The 14948-nt window shown below is 43.6% G+C and overlaps 1 protein-coding gene and 1 long non-coding RNA gene across 14 annotated transcripts in view; one reads left to right on the top strand and one right to left on the bottom strand.

Moving 5' to 3' along the window:
- DAAM2 (dishevelled associated activator of morphogenesis 2) overlaps positions 1–14948 on the top strand; it is a 243033-nt gene that overhangs the window by 73666 nt on the left and 154419 nt on the right. The gene's annotated exons all lie outside the window — the stretch shown is intronic.
- Positions 1574–14948, bottom strand: part of LOC112060523 (uncharacterized) — a 48125-nt gene continuing 34750 nt past the window's right edge. Inside the window, exons 2-3 of the long non-coding RNA XR_002889825.3 lie at positions 6988–7036; positions 1574–3796 (exon numbers count right to left, since the gene is read on the bottom strand). This is a non-coding gene — a long non-coding RNA (uncharacterized LOC112060523). The remainder of the gene's footprint in view (positions 3797–6987; positions 7037–14948) is intronic.

Raw genomic sequence — 14948 nt, forward strand, 5'->3', positions numbered from 1 at the left:
TGCTGACTTTTTGTTTTGCCGGTAAGTGCCCCACACCGGCTCCTCCCCCTCCCCTGAGACTACCTTCCCTAAGCACCTCCCCTTCACTCCTTTCTGCCTCCTCCTGCCTTAAGGGTGGGGAGGAGGAAGAGGAGCCAGTGGCAGGGCAGCCCCACTCAACAGCTGATCAGTGGGGCAGCCACTGAAGAGCTGCTGGAAGCTTAGGGCCAGCCGCTGAACAGCTGATGGTAGCCCCAGGGCCACCAGATCAGCAGCCACGGCCAACCCCGTAGGTGTTGAGCACCCCCTATTTTTCCCTCTGTGGGTGCTTGAGCCCCTGAGCACCCACAGACTCGGCACCTATGCTCCTGAGCTTTTTTGCTGTTGCTTTTGGTTTTGTCTTGAGGGGGTGTAAGGAATTGCAGGTTTCCCTCGGGCAAGGGGGAGGAGTCTGCTCCTTTGTTTTAAGGAGGGAAAGCTAAGTGGGGTTGAGTGTTTTATTGTTTGTAAATGGGGAGGGCTGGCTTGTGCTTTATAGTCCAGGAAACCTGCATGAAAGGTTTGCTTGTTTGTCTTTGCCTTTGAACTGCACTGCCTTTTTTTTCTTTCCCCAGCATGTAAACATTTACAGTGTGGGAGCACCTGTCACTGTAAATCGGGAACATGCAGCTCACTCAGACAAAGAAGCTGCTCGTTTGGCAGATCCTTCAGTGTTTGGGTTTGAGGTTTCTTAAAGGGATGCTGTCAACCTACCTTTAAATGCATGTATCTACTCACGGATATTTGTAACTGACGCCTTGGGAGCTTTGCTGACCAACACTCTTCATTTTCCACACAAGCACACTATTTTCTTGTTGGTCTGCTGGCGAGCATGCCAGATTGTGAATGCGGATATGTTCTAGGATTGCGGATGTCTAGCTCTGGAGCTGGTTGGTTGTGGTAGGCTTGCTCGTGAATGTGGCCTGCAGACACTGGTTTGTTTGTGTAGGGCTTGCTTGAGGAGCGCTAGGCTGGTAGCATGGATTTCATTTTCCAGTCCCTGGGGCTTTTTTTCAGGGGGGGGGACAAAATCCATGTATAGAGTGAGATATAAGGGGGAGAGTGCATGAGAGAGCTTTTTAAAACTAGCTAAATGAGTGATACCCATAGAACACCAACAGACCCCAAGAGGTCCTGCAGTTAATGGGGAGAAAACCTGAGTGTCTTAAATTGCTTCCCACTATCCCTTGACATGTTCTTTCCCCTCTCTGACATGAGCGCTGCTCAGGTAGCGCAGCATAAAACATCCTCTCCTGGAAGGCTTTGGGATAGGGAAACGTGTGTGAAAACGGTAGAGCTGTCGTTCCTGTCCCTACACACAGTCCCTCGCTCAGATAAGGCTGAAGATTATTGCAGTGCGGGGAGGGCATAGTGAAAACCCTGATTTGGTGGGGTGAGAAGGCCTGAACCCATCTGGTGATTGGCTGAGTTACAGAAGCTTTCCAGTGACCTTGGCTTGCTTTGCTCTCCTGATTGAGGTAAGCAGATTGCACTGCCATTTGCAAAGGGCTGAAAAATCAGTGACTTGGAGAGAGACTCTACAATGAGACCTCTCTTGGGGCTAGTGTAGTTGGAGCCTTCTAACGGTATGTCTGCACAGCAAAACCTGGACGTGGGCTAGCCTACCTGAGTTAGCTTGAATGCAGCTAGTGTGCGTAACAATACTACTGAAGACAGTGCAGTGTGAGTGGTACAAACTCGGCATGGACCCTGGCTATGTACTCTGCTTGCTAGCCTGCTCTGAAGCCCACACTATGCCGTCTTCACTGCTATTGTGACCCCTGCTAGCTGGATTCAAACTAGCTTGGATAGGCCTGCCAGTGGCCAGCTTTTGCTATGTAGACATACCCTGACATGCAGGGCTTCATTCTTCTCTCACATCAGTCTATGCCCAGCAACTTAAATGGAGTTACTCAAGACTAAGGTTGAGAAGTTTTATTGAGAGCATCCATTCTAGCAAAGAGAGCTACATGGCATTGACTAAACATGCCCAGTATCTTCTGCCCCAGCATGCGAGACTCCCCTTAGTTGGGTCTCCCTTTCATTGAGTTCTGCTAAATTAAGGCAAAGGATATCGTTTTAGGGCCAACAAAGAGCGAGCATTTTATGTAGACATAGCTAATTCTTAACAGAGCCCTTCTCTGAACAGGAGAAAAAGCTGCCATCCCCTCTGTGCTTAGTCTCAGTACTAGTTCCTTTTGTCTTGCTGCTTTTCCTTTTGTCTTGCTGCTTTTCCTTTTGGGGTGGAGAAATGGCTTGGACTGGAAAAGACCTGCCAGTTTAGGAGGGGACTGGTGCCCTAGCCTGTGCTGTGATTTGTGTATAACTAGGATAGATTCTGCAGGTTCTGGGTGGTGGTGGTGGGATCTCTGCTTTGGTTGTTGCAGAGTGTGCTCAGGAATACAGGGAATACTTTCATCCTTGTAAAAGCATTTCCCACCCTCTTTGTGGGATAAAGAAATTGGGCCCAAATGCCTGGTACAATCGAAGGCCATATACCAGAAATAAATGGCTTGGTAAGCTTTTTTGTCCCAGGAGGCATCTACATCTGTCAGGCTTAGTGGGAGTCTCACGTACCTGCGGAGAGGTGAGTGTATAGAGGAAGCCTTTGCTGGTCTGTTCATCTGAGCGCCAAAAGCTAGACGTATTACAACCTGCAACTCCATTTCATCCTGAAATTACTGCCGTTGAACTGTGAACCACATTTTTTGAGCAACATCTCCCAGATCTATTTTGGGAGATGAGGAGAAATTATAGGTTCTTTGCCGACCCCTCCTCCATCACCGGAACCTACAGAGCGTCTATTTTCTGGGATCCCTGGCCATGGCAGGAAAACATTCCCTCCCTACAGGACCTAGCTTTGAAGACCTCTGGTCTCTGATAAGAAATGGAGATCAATTCCCTCTGAGGTCATCTCAGCCTAAATATTTGAAGATCTTCTTGCAAAAGCATGAGGTCATTTCCTGGTTTGAGCCACGGGTTGGTTGATCCACTCGCATTGCCACCACACCGAAGCCCTTCCACAACACAAGCCCTGCTATAATATCCCCACAGAGGATATCAGCCTTCCATCCAAAAAGTTGATCTTCCCATATTGCCCTTTGCTCTAGTCCCCGTGATAAATGGCTTCCTTGGGTTCAAATATTTAGTAACTTAAACTCAAGCCTCAGTCCTTAGAGATACTTTTTCTAACTCAGAGAAACACTTTCCTGGGGCCAGAGTGATCATTTAGGAAGGCTGAGATCTCATTTCCAAGGTGCTGTCAGGGTTGCTTTCTCTGATTTTTAAATGGAAGTGTCAAAGCTCCATCTCTCCAAGGGGCCAATCTCAATACTTGTACACATTATTCTTGTTTAACTAGGGCTCTGTTATGTCACCCTCACTTTTACACAGCAGTTTCTTGGACTAATATGGGGATCACCCCTTGTGAGGACTCTTCCCACAGGGTGACTGCTGGGAAGCAAGTGGTAGGGTGTTGGGGTACATTAGCAATCAGAGTAGAGGTGGGGGAACTCCTTAGTTGTGGGAATATGCTGTACTATATCTGTCTATTCATGAAATACTCTCTGGGGATTAGGGTGAATCAGTGCTGTCATCAGGAGGCTCTGCAGGAGATAAATCGCTTTTCTCTAGAGTAGGACCTTTCAGGAGAGCAGGAAATCATTGTCCATGATACAATCTCTGATCCCATTTTTGAAATCTCAGCATGAACAGGATATCCCAGCTGCGTCTTAGCACTCCTTCCAGAGGAGCCTTTTCTTCTGAGTCAATTTTCCTGCTGAGAAAAACATTTAAAAAATCCATTCAGACAATGAATTTAAACCACCTGATCTGGCAGGTTAATTCTGTTGGGGTGACCTCACTGGAGTCCAATATGGTTAAATAGCAGTAGTGGTTTGAACCCAGAGCTCTGAGTTTTTCCTGCTGATAGTCATGTGGTTAGATCACATGCATGTGAGCTGTATTTATTGAGAACAGGCTGTGGATAGCACAAGCAATTGGAGACTTTCAGCTTCTGGAAGAGGTCACCCACAAGAGCAGCTCACTGGTGGATCAGCGTTTGCATAAGCCACAGTCTAGTTTCCCCACTTTGTAGGTGTTGGGAAGTAGAGACGTATCTCAGTGGTCAGCTTCTCCATTGTAAGCAGTGGAGCTCAGGAGGATAGACTCCTTTTTTATGACACACGCTTCTATGACAGAAGCAGCACGTAGGGACTGGGTGGGATGGGGGGGGGAGAGCCTTTCCACCTCTGTTCCTGGACTGTAGTCAAACAAGCGACCAAAGGTTGTTATGATTGAGTGGCTGACTGGAAGTTCATGTAAAGTATGTTGGTGATCTCTGTCTAGGTTTGCCATCTATTCTGATACACATGGGAATTGATTTGTTAGCTGTGCTAAGAGCCTGCATCTCCAACTGACTTCACCTGACTTGTTGGCACTCAGCAACCCCAAAAATCAGCCCTAATGTCTCTTTCAGGAGGCTCCCAGCGTCATTAAACTTATTTAAGATGTTACATGGTGGCATAGTGCAATAACCTAACAGTGCAAATCTTGTGTTGCAGGTTAGGTTTTTCTACTGCCTGACCAGTAAAAGTCAGCGACAGCCTTATCTCCCTTTTGTAGCAGGCAGGGAGTGGTCTTGTATCACACATTCCACTCCCATCATTGACCCTATTTAGCAGAGTCTGCAGAAAAGCCAAGAAATGAACAGGCCATAAAGACAGAGCTGCTCTCTTACCCCTCCAGGCGGTGGGCCAGCTTTGTTCACATCTACATTGGTGCCAACCTGCCATAATGTTGCTGCCAGTTCTGGGGGGCAGAGGGGAAGCTTGCCCTGCTGCTATCTGAGCTGTACTTGTCCTGTACATGAACACACAGCTTCAGTAGCACTCTAGCAAACTCTACATGGACTTGTGAAGAATGCGGCAAAAGAAGCTGTTTTAGGTGATGACTTGGATACAGACATATGAAGCCTGGCAGACCATTTCCTGCTGTACAAAAGCCGAGGGAAAGGTGAGATGATCCCATGTTGCAAAGCCAGGAGATGATGCAGAAAAGTTGTTTGCAGCACTAAAAGGAAAGGAGGGGAGCTTCAAATAGAATATAACAGAAGAAGCAGGAGAGGAAAATTACTAGAGGGTTATTCTTACCATAGGATGTTTCCACATCTAACAGTGGGCAGGGTGCTGCATTAGTTGCATGAAGCAGCTCATCTTCTGAAGTCCTAATGGAACATTATGGAAATGAACATGCCTGGATCAGCTGGCTGATAAACAATTTGTGTGTGGCAGAAGTGGGGGGACTGGAAATAAACTCTCTTGATATCTGACTGGTGCCGTGTTTGAATCTCTTAACTTGCTAAACTCTTTCTGCCAAATGCTATCAAAAGCCTGTCTGACATCTATAAGGTTGTTGTAACAGGTTTGGTTGTGATCTATGTACTTTCTGATGTCTTATCACAAATAACTGATCTATTGAACTTCGTTCTGGTCTAAATCTGGCCTGTTTCTCTACAAGCACTGCTTCTGCAGATGTCTTAATTCTTCTCTGCAACGTCTTAATGAATGCTTTCCCCAGCAGATTCAATAAGCAGATTCCTCTGTAATTCTTGCACTCATTCTTATCCCCTTTTTTATGGATCAGTACTATTATTGCTTTCCTGCACTCATTTAACACTTGTTTGTAAATCTTGTTGACTAGCTTATGGATCCCCTTTACCACATCTTCCTTGCAGCAGCTTTGTGGTTAGGGTGCCACTTTCCAGTACCTTTTTCTTTTTCAAACTTTCTGGAGAGATCTTTTCTTCTAAGAATTCTGGCATCTGCCCTCCCTTGTTTGTACTGGGAAGTTTCTCCAGGATCACTTCGTCTACTGTGTTCTTCACATTGTACAGCTCTTCAAAATATTCTTTCCATCACTTATTCTTTGTTCAAGCTGATGGATGACCTCTACAGCAAGTCAATAAGTGCAGTGAGAGTAGATAAGAAGCTGACGGAATGGTTCCAGATGACCATATGAAAGCGATGATGTATGCTATCGCCAGATTTGTTCAGCTCGGTAATGGCTGAAATGGCTGTAGCACTGGGAGATAAAGAGGAGTCATGTTATGTGATAGGACAGTGCGTAACCTTAGATTCACAGATGATAGTGACCTCACAGCATTGACCAAGCAGGATTTATGGAGACTAACTGGCAAGATAGACTGGGAAAGCAGGAAATTCTGATTGAAGATCAGTATAGAGAAGACAAAATTTGGCAATTTGAAGACCAGAGAAAGGAAAAAATCAAACAGACACAGAGCTAGAGTAATTGGGAAAATGTTGTGTACCTTGGAGACTAGTATCAAAGAATGGGAATTGTGAAGGTGGCATAAAAAGAAAAATTGGACACTGCTCTGCATGATCTGGAAGGCTAAAGACATCTTGATCATGCTGATACTGCTGTATGGATGGGAATGCTAGAGTCTGAGGAAAGCCATGGAACAAAATACCTCAAATATAAACTGACTGAGGGAAATCCTGAGAGTTTCAAGACTGCAGAGAATAAAAACTGAAGTGATAAGAAAATAGTTGCAGAAGATTTGAGAAAGATGACTGCAATGGTTTGGACATGTATCAAGAATGAACCTGGAAAGGATACCAGACATGACGATAATACCGGAGTGCAAGGAACTAGAAAGAGGAAGACTAAGGATGCATTGGATAGACATGGCAAAAAAGGACATAGAACAAAAAGGTTTAAAGGTTAACGATGCCACGAAGCTGGAACAAGATAGAAAGTGGTGGACTTCATTCGGCCCTGTATCACTGAGTTGGCTGACAGGAATCAGAGTTTGAATCTGTCTTGCAAGATGTATGCTACTTTGGGGGCAGCAGCTGGAAATATCTGATCCACTTTTGGGCATGCTATCAAGGTGCTGTGGCCACTGATGAATCAGGAGACAGGTACTGAGTGTATATTGCATGTTACCTTCCTGCTGCTTCCTCAGGATAAGGGATCCCTGAGATGATCAGCTGGCCTGTATTTGGGAAAACGCAGGTTGTTGGTCAGTCACAGATCTAAAAAACCTTTATCCAGACATGTTTTACTTCTTAAACTTTATTCCTACCACAAATCTTCATGAACCACAAAAGCTCTCTGCAGCTATGACATCTTGTCATGAATTGAAGGCAGGCTATTCCTTAAAACTGACAGACCTAGTAGTAAAACAAAGCTGTTGGTATGGGATATACATGCACCACACACGTAAGGGCCATGCATATGCTCTAGGCAATGTGGACTAAGGGCACTCATCACTTTGTAAGATAGATTCCCCACAGTTGCATTGTATAAGGAGGGGACAAGTAATCTGTGTAGCTTGGACTCAGGTGTACATTTCCCAGATATTCCAGGGCTTGCTTTTCCCCTTCTCTGATCTTAGTAATGGGTTGTGTGCAGCACGGTATCTGTCAAAGGCAGCCACTGCTCATGCAAGCAGTGGCAGACTTTTCACAGGCAACACAATTTATTTTCAGATCCTCCTAGTCAGCACCAGTGTCATTCTGAACACTCTCACCATAGACTAAGGGCATAGTTCACCCTAGTGTAGCCACATAACCACTCTCACTGGCCCCAAAACCCAAGGATACAAGTCCAGGGTCTGTAACCAGCTCCTCAGTGTTGGTCTGTAATCTCCTGCCCCTGAAAGTATCAGGGCAGCCAGAAAATATATCTTATCTGGATACTACTTAAAAATGCACACCGAAAACAACCAACAATCCATCAGGCAAGACTTACTTCAGCCATCCAGTCTTCATGAAGACACATTAGGTTAAAAGTTCAACATTTTCACCAAGTTGCTGGCTCAAAGTGCAAACCTACTTACGTAATGTTGAGGTTTCAGAGCATTGAACCCAGATTAGCCCTTGTCAAAATGCGTAATGAAAATAAAAATGCTGGAATAAAATACTGTTTGATCTCTTTTTAATTTCACTTTTTAAAGTGAATATAATACTGGTGCCAAATTGACAGCCCTGTAGTCTGAAGTCCTCCATTTTATCTTGAAACAGGTATAATGTGGGTGGTATCTCACCCTGTCAATGTGTCTCAACTTTGATTTAGAGGAACCATCACTAGGACCAAGAGAGAAATTCAGAGTCTCAAGACGTGTTCAGGTTTCAGAGGGGTAGCCGTGTTAGTCTGTATCAGTAAAAACAACGAGGAGTCCTTGTGGCAACTTAGAGACTAACCAATTTATTTGGGCATAAACTTTCCTGGGATATAATCCACTTCATAAGATGCATGGAGTGGAAAATGCAGTATGCAGATAAATATACAGCACATGAAGAGATGGGAGTTGCCTTACCAAGTGCGGGGGGCAGTGCTAATGAGGCCAATTCAATCAAAGTGGATTGAATTGGCCCATTCCCAGCAGCTGACAAGAAGGGGTGAATATCAACAGAGGGAAAATTATTATTTTTTGTAGTGACCCAGCCACTCCCAGTCTTTATTCAGGCCTAATTGGATGGTGTCAAGTTTGCAAATTCATTCCAGTTCTGCAATTTTTCGTTGAAGTCTGTTTTTGAAGTTTTTTTTGTTGAAGAATGGCAACTTTTAAGTCTGTTGAGTGTCCAAGGAGATTGAAGTGCCCTCCTACTGGTTTTTGAATGTTACAATTCTTGATGTCTGATTTGTGTCCATTTATGTTTAATTCTTGATACATTTGGTTTAAACTGCCTATGACTGCCAAGTAGTATCATTCATGCTAATGGATTTTTTTAGAGTAGATACCTGTGTGCTAAGAACTGAACTGAACCCACCAACTTTTTAAACTTAGGGTATGTCTACATTGCAATTTAAATACCTGCAGCTGGCCCGTGTCAGCTGACTTGGTCTCTGACTGCGAGGCTGTTTAATTGTGGTGGAGATGTTAGGGCTTAGGCTGGAGCCCAGGCTCTGGGATCCTCTCCCGTCACAGGTTCTGAGAGCCCCGGCTCCAGCCCGAGCCTGAATGTACACATCACAGCTAAACAGATCCACTGCCCAAGCCCCATGAGCCCGAGTCAGCTGATGCTGGCCAGCCATGGGTGTTTAACTGCAATGTAGACATGCTCTTAGTTCTGCAAATGGTCATCAGAAGCATACTCAGCCCTCAGTGATTCCAGAATGGGAAAGCAATGGGATCTCAAATTGGACCCATCTTTTCCATGGGGCATTGTAGAACACTAGCTATTAGTATACTGCACCAACCATACAAGGAGATAGCAATTTAGGCCTTGTTTACATTGGGGTCTTGCCCTGGCTACAACTGTCAGGGTAGAAAGGCAAAACTGCTATTTGCACCAGTGGAGCATGCTTGTGCTTGAAATCAAGGTAGGCACCACTGGGGCAAATAGACTTGCCTGACTACACTGGAGAATGAACTGGTGCAGCTACATGTGTGGCTGGCTATCAATGGCTGTAATTGGGGCAAATCGCCTGTGTAGACCTGTCTTTACTGAGCTGTTAAAGAAGTACTGATTCTGGATCTAGAACTGGAATGGGAATACAGCACTGTCAAGCAAGGATAACATTGTATAAAAGGATGAAACATTCTTCTGATAATTGTCTGGAAAAGAAAGCAACAATTCACATGGAAGGGGTTGGCGTTTGGGAAGATATAACTGGAGCGCTACCGTTTGTTTGTTTGTTTTTGGAGCACATGGGCAATTCTTACAAAATGTTCCTTCTCCCAGCATAAAGCCCTAATTCCCTCAGTGGCTTATGTTGTCTGGAAGATTCAAGCACCCAGGATAGCAAATGAATACAATCTTGATTCCCAAATCCCTTTGCAAAATAGTTGCATCACATCTGGAAATATTTGGACAGTGATCGCATGGAAAGAGCGAGATGAATCAGACAAGACAGGGAGACTCTTGGGAACAGGGCTCTGCTCGTTCATTCTTTAAAAGGCCATGTTTGTTGGTGCTGGTGAAAGATCAGGATTGGCCAGCCTTGAGACTGACTTCCTTTCTGCACAATGGAAGTACAACAAGGACAGCAGCATGACAAGCTTCCACTGCACTGCACCCTGCCAGTTTTGCAGACCCATTCGATCCTTGGCTTTTCTCCTGAGATGGTTGGTTAAGGTTGTTTTGACAGACCATACTAACGTGGGCCAGAACCAAACCCGTGAGATCAATCACTATATGGTGTAATTGCAATTGCATGTACGTTTGTAAGTGATACCACTGTAGACCTCCGATAGCTGACTTCACTGGAAGTGGTAGGGTCCAGTGTGTTTGGGGCTGAAGGAGCAGGGCTCTAGTCCTGGCTGTGTGTGTGTGTGTGTGTGTGTGTGTGTGTGTGTGTGAGATTTATTCAGCAATGTTGTCTTGTCTTTAGCGCACAAATTCATTATAGCAAGTGAAAGGCTTCATAACCCACTCTAGCCCCCTAGGGCCAGTTGTTTCCTTCACTCTCTTTGGTAAAATTGCTTGACTGGGCATTATAGTGCCATATGAAGGAGGTATAGGAAACTAGTGGAGCTGAGCAAAGCTAGACTACTTTGATTTATGGCTTGCAGGAGAGGCGGCTTAGACTAGCCCGATTGAATAGCAAAGAGACACATTGAATTGCAAGCACAACATCCTTCTGGATGTCGCTGCAAGATTGATTGAAGTGTGGAGACTATCATGGCCATAATGTTACAATGTATTCTTTGGACAGTCCTAAAAATAACATTCTGGGTAGGGGATCATTTGTGACTGTGCAAATGTCTGGGGATCGAGGAGCGGGTCTGACTATGTGGTGGAGTGACTGGCCTTGCTTCTGACTGGCCCTTGGACAGCACTTGTGAAATCAGTGGGATTTTTTTCTGGGTGGGTGTTTTTTTTTTTTTTTTTTTTTGGGTAGGCTGGTTCCCAGAGGCCTCCCCTAATCAGAGACTTGCAAGAGAACAATGTGCCATGTTACCCATCTAGTGAAGTTACTGCTGCCACATATGTGGTTGTGAAAACCATTCCATGTATCCCATTATTTCACAAGGCGTAAAGCTCTCTATTTCCAGCCATTATATAAACTAACTTCACACGGGACTGGTGGACATGGCTAAACTCTGCCCCAAACAAACTTGTCATTGTAAGAGTGTGAAACCCAATGTCCTGGCCGAATTCCAGCTTGGGTGATTATATTCTGGTGACCTACTGGTTTTTATTATTTGTGTAGCACCATAAGTCTACATGGCACTGTACAGTAACTTAGCTGGGTTAAATATGTAACACCGTCCCTCCCCTGGAGGACTTGCAACTTGAGGGCACCAGCTGGGACAATAGAGTGTGATACAATAAAAAGAGAACAAATGTAGAGTGGGGTGCAGCCTTTACAGATTGTGTTATGGAATAGGTCAGTTTTCAGAGGCGTCTTTTTTGAGAGAGAGAGGGGAGTGCTGGAGTTTGAGGTGCATTTAAGTGGGAATTGGAAGCTATTCTAGACGTAAGCCTTGGCAAGAAAGAAATTAAGAAGACTGGAGTGAGATGAAGGTTAAAAAGAGAAGTCAGAAAATAAGCTTAGTGAAACAAAGAATGGGAGAAGGTTTAAGAGGAGCTGAGGACCGTGCTGGAGATCAGGGTGGCCTTTTGGAGAACCTAAAAATGGAGAAAACTTGAATTTTATGTAAAGAAAATGGTGAGATTGAAGAAGTGGGTAAACTGGATGCAAACTGAGGGAAAGGAAAATGGTTCTGGTAGCAGAGCAAGGACTCTGATATGAGAAAGAAATAGAAGATTTGGAAAGAATACCAAGGTTGGATAACTGGAAAAATAGTGGTGGTGATGACAGTGAGGGGAAGGGAGAAGGCTAGGGATGAATTTTGATAAACGTCTCTCATTTGAAGCAATGCAATCCCATTGACTCCAACACCTGTAAGTGACATCAAAATTTGATCCATAGACGTTGGGGTGGTGGCAAGACCTGCGTTTTTTGGTGAGAATACAAGTTTGGTTGATAAAGGTAATAGTATTGATGTAACACACTTAGACAAGGTGTTTGACTTGGTACTGCATGACATTTTGATTGAAAACTAGGAGATAAAATTAACATGGCACATACTAAATGGATTAAAAACTGGCTAATGGCTAGGTCTCAAAATGTAATTGTAAATGGGGAATCATCGAGTGGGTGTTTTTCCCGTGGGGTCCCACCAGGATTGGTTCTTAGCCCTACACTATTTAACATTTTTATCAATGACTGAAAGAAAACTTAAAATCATTACTCATAGTTTGCAAATGACACACAAATTGGGGGAGTGGTAAATTATGAAGAGGACAGGTCACTGATTCAGGGCAATCTGGATTGCTTGGTAAACTGGGCACATGCAAATAGTGTGTTTTTAATATGCCTAAATGTGAACCTACATCTAGGAACAAAGACTGTAGGCCATACTTGGAGTCCTTCATCCTGTCCTGGGAAGCAGTGACTGAAAAGAATTGGGGTTGTGGTGGAATATCAGCTGAACATGAGCTCCCAGTGTGACACTGGCCAAAAAAGCTAATGCGATCCTGGGATGCATAAGCAGGGGATTCTTCAGTGGGGACAGAGAGGTTATTTTACCTCTCTATTTGCCACTTGTGTGACTGCTGCTGGAATACTTTGTCCAGTTCTGGTGCTCACCATTCAAGAAGGATGTTGGTAAATTGGAGAGGGTTCAGAAAGAGCTATGAGAATTATTAAAGGATTGGAAAACCTGCCTTATAGTGACCATGAATTCAAAGAGCTCAATCTATTTAGTGTAACAAAGAGAAAGTTTAAGGGATGACTTGATTACAGCCTATGAATATCTACATAGGGAACAAGTATTTAATAATGGGCTCTTCTCTAGCAGAGAAAGGTACAACACAATCCAATGTCTGGAAGCTTAAGCTAGACAAATTCAGACTGGAAATAAGGTGGACATTTTTAGAAGTGAGCTCAATTAACCACTGAAACAATGTACCAAGGGTCGTGGTGGATTCTCCATCGCTGGCAATTTATAAATCAAGATTGGTGCTTTTCTAAAAGCTATGTTCTGGGAATTATTTTGGGGAAGTTCTATGGCCTGTGTTATACAGGAGGTCAGTCTAGATGTTCACAATGGTCTCATCTGGCCTTGGAATCTATGAATTTACTCAGACATACAATAATTTAGGCTCAGAACAGAAACAGAATTTCATGTCCAGTTAGAACTACAAGAAGAAACTTAGCTCTCTGTTAACACTTGCTGTTCAGTCTAATACCTCTTCCTTCCTCCAACCCTGATATCTCTGATACTCAGAGTATGTCTACACTGGAGCTGGAAGATGTAATTTCCAGCTTGACTAGACATACCTGCACTAGAGTGGATTGAGCTAGTGCACTAAAATAAAAATTTAGCTAAATGGCATGGGACTGGTTAGCTGTCCTGAGTGTGATCCTGTGAGAGACACCAGGTACATACTTTGTTGGGCGGGGGGAGGGACATGCTGATGCTCATGCCACTGTAGCTAATTTTAGCACTCAAGCATGTCATGTAAATGATACCCTCCAGCACTGGTGTAGGCATACTATAAAACACTAAGGTGATGAGGACCATGTCTCTACTTGGATAAGTCGATAGATAACAAAACTATTAAGAGGAAATTTGTTGTGGATTAAATTAGCTCTAATTTATAGATGTTGAATTCCATGGAATTGCATGCTGTAACTGAGAGCAGGGTCTGGCTCAGTAGATCCAAGATTGAGCTTGTAGCTGTAGATGAACTCAATAGTTTATGAATGACCCATAGATTGCATAGTATCAAACAAGTATAAACAATGAATACATTTGTAAAAATTAAAATAATTCCCCAATAGAGAAAAGACTTAATTCCTCAGATGAATTGTTCACCCAGCTCTGCCTGTGAGGTAGAGAAATATTATGATCCATATTAGATAGATGAGGACACCAAGGCAAAGTGAGGAGAGTTGGCCAAGGCCACAGAGAATCCTTGACAGAATTGGATAGAGAACACAAGAATCCTGACTCTCTGCTTTAACCACAACACCGTTCTTTCCCCTTCTTTTTCGTGTTCCTGAATCTAGATTTGTGTGCATTTTTATGGCTGCAGTCTGAATTGGTGATAAAGTCAACAGGAGAATGAGAATCCTGCATGTTTTGCTGACAAAGCAAGAGAGGTTTTTATTCTCTCCCCCCCCCCCCCGACAATGTGTTTCAGAATGTCTTGCAACTCTTTGTGTCTATTCTTAGTTGGTGAGCTGGCTTCGGGACAGAGTCAAAACAGCATCAGATTTGTGGGCACTGAAAGCCTAACGTCAATGGTCATTAGCAGCCACCACATTTTTAGCATCCTTTGTAAACTTTTGATTTGTTCCTAATTAGTAGTTTAATAATAAGGAATAAAACCAAACTGAAATCTTTGATGTTTGAGCCTCTAGGGCAGTAAAAATAACTTAATTTAGCAGAGGACTGTGAATGACACCATGAGTGATCAAATTAAAGACTTTATTTAGATAAAATAATTAAAGCAAACAGGCATAGATACTGGTGCTCTAAAATGAAATGACAAAATCCAGGGGTGATCAGTCCCTGAATTGGAAATCTGGGTATAATCCTTTCTCTAACAGGACATTGATGGCGAGTGGGCATGCCTAATCTAAAATTAGCAAGTTACCTCTTTTATAATTAATTATAACACACCTTAATTAACATTGCATCCATCTTTTACCATGTCTATATTTCTGCTACCACAATTAAATATTTTCTGCTTTCTCATTGGCTATTTAACATCAAGCATACATCTTAATTTATATTTGCATACATGCCATACCATTAACTATCAATATAGATGGCATTTTTCCAAAACATTAATACTTTATTTAAAATGCTTGTAAAACCAGTTATCCCCTGGTCATGTTGTAAACACGTGTTGGTGTTATGCCCTAATTTATCTCTAATTTGT

This window comes from Chrysemys picta, chromosome 3, assembly GCF_011386835.1.
Source record: "Chrysemys picta bellii isolate R12L10 chromosome 3, ASM1138683v2, whole genome shotgun sequence".
Lineage (NCBI taxonomy): Eukaryota > Metazoa > Chordata > Testudines > Emydidae > Chrysemys > Chrysemys picta.